Here is a 2,500-nt window from a genome sequence, read left to right on the forward strand (position 1 = left end):
GTCTTTCAGATTCAATACCGTGTTGTTTTGTTTGATAAATCACTCCACTAACAGAAGATTTCACCGATTCATTAACACTCTCCGCACAAATTCGAAAACCGCGCGCGACTTCGGCGACACGTTTTCTGTACCCTGTGGCATTGGCGAATCGCGTATCACTGCACCGTGCTATGACGTCACCATTTTTTTATGTGGATATTGTGAATAGACAACAAAAAAAATAGTTGAATTGATGAGCTAAAATGGTATTTTATATACTTTGGATACAAAATATGATAACTTTACTTGAATTTACGCTTAATTGTTCATTAAGTGATTGATAGTACCACTAGTACTACTTTCCACAGCGCTATGTTCTGAGTTGCAGGGTTTGTTTACACTGACATCTACATTAATGTTTGTTTACTAAAATTCCATTTTCTCTAGATTAACCTCGATTAATCTGCAGTATCTATCTATCTACCGATCTATCTATCTTTCTGTTCACCTATCTATCTATCTATCTACAGTATCTATCTATCTGTCCATTTGTCTATTGTACCTATCTGCAGTAACTATATCTCTACAGTATCTATCTATCCGTCTATCTATGGCATCTATCTGTCTAACCATCTATCTACCTACCCATCTATCTAACCATCTATCTACCTACCTATATATCTATATATCTATCTGTCTATTTATCTATCTATCACTTATTCACCTCCAGTCTCTATCCTCCATTTCATAGCTATTTCGTGTGCCAAGCGCGAGGCAGAATATCACCTGTATAATTCACCCTCTTGGAGGCTCGCCCAAAGTGTGTTCAATAAACTTCAAAGACAACTTTAGAGAACTTATCTCAAACTTTACGTAGTTCTCTTAAGTTCACAGACCGATATTGAAATATTAATTTACCTTTTCTTTATTTTATTTATTTATTTATTTATTCTCTCTCTAGCTCTCTGTCTGCCTCTCTCTCTCTCTCTCTCTCTCTCTCTCTCTCTCTCTCTCTCTCTCTCTCTCTCTCTCTCTCTCTCTCTCTCACCCCCCCTCTCTTTCTCTCTTTCTCGCTCCCCCCTCCCCCTCTTTTTCTCGCCCCCCCCCCTATCTCTCTCTCTCTCGCTCCCTCCCTTCCTCCCCCACTCTCTCTCTGTATGTCTCTGTCTCTTTCTCTCTCTTTCTCTGTCTGTCTCTCTCTCTCTCTTCTCTCTCTCTCTCTCTCTCTCTCTTTCTCTCTCTTCTCTTTCTCTCTCCCTCCCTCCCTCCCCCCTCTCTCTCTGTCTCTGTCTGTCTGTCTGTCTCTCTCTTAAGTTCACAGACCGATATTGAAATGTTAATTTACCTTTTCTTTATTTTATTTATTTATTTATTTATGCTCTCTCTAGCTCTCTGTCTGCCTCTCTCTCTCTCTCTTTCTCTCTCTCTCTCCTCTCTCTCTCTCTCTCTCTCTCTCTCTCTCTCTCTCTCTCTCTCTCTCTCTCTCTCTCTCTCTCTCTCTCTCTTTCTCTCTCTCTCTCTCTCACCCCCCTCTCTCTTTCTCTCTTTCTCGCTCCTCCCTCCTCCCCCTCTTTTTCTCGCCGCCCCCCCCTATCTCTCTCTCTCTCGCTCCCTCCCTTCCTCCCCCACTCTCTCTCTGTATGTCTCTGTCTCTCTCTCTCTCTCTCTCTCTCTCTCTCTCTCTCTCTCTCTCTCTCTCTCTCTCTCTCTCTCTCTCTCTCTCTCTCCGAGTTGTCAGAAGCCTTCAATGTCACGCCCTCCCGCTAGCAGAAGTGACTAATAGGGCGGCGTGCCCGTGGCATCATCGCCGTACTAACCTAAGCCACGCCCGCTGCATTCATGATCCCATAGGTGACCTGGACCCGTACACTGCACTCTGCATCGAGTCACGAATCTGCTCGGACGCTGCCTCCTCCCGGGGGCTACCCTCAGGGACCCCCCCCTTACTGGGGCTTCGCTGCCTGGGTCCCCACCACTACACAAACCAGCCACTTCAACCTCCATCTACGCTATACTACCAGAACCAAGAATTTTCTGTCAATAAAGACACGCAAGCAGACCGTGCGTTTAAGTCAACACGACAAATTGGTGGACAGCAGTGATTACAAGTACCTGACTCTCTCTCGCTACCTCTCTCGCTCCCCCCCCCTCTCTCTCTCTCTTTTTAACCTTTGTTTCAGGTATAGCATGAAAGTGCATTTACAGAAGTTGGCAAAGCTTTAACATATTACACGTGAATCCATCTGTGACAAGCACTCTAGAAGTGAACATTACAATAACAACGCGACTAAGAAGGAAAAGAACTAAAACCTAATGTTAAAACAATGAATAAGTGATCAGTTAAAACTCTTAGAAAAAATCATTATGCACACCTGTTACTGGTTGAGGAACCAAATGTTGACGCGACTCTTGAATTGCTGTAGAGACTTTGCGTGGTGGAGGCTGGTGTTCCTAAACATGTGGTTCCAAAGGCGCCCATATCTTGACAATAATGAGTGCAGGTGGAAATCTGTCCTGACAA

The sequence above is a fragment of the Penaeus monodon genome, chromosome 37 (genome assembly GCF_015228065.2).
Source record: "Penaeus monodon isolate SGIC_2016 chromosome 37, NSTDA_Pmon_1, whole genome shotgun sequence".
In the NCBI taxonomy this organism is placed as follows: domain Eukaryota; kingdom Metazoa; phylum Arthropoda; class Malacostraca; order Decapoda; family Penaeidae; genus Penaeus; species Penaeus monodon.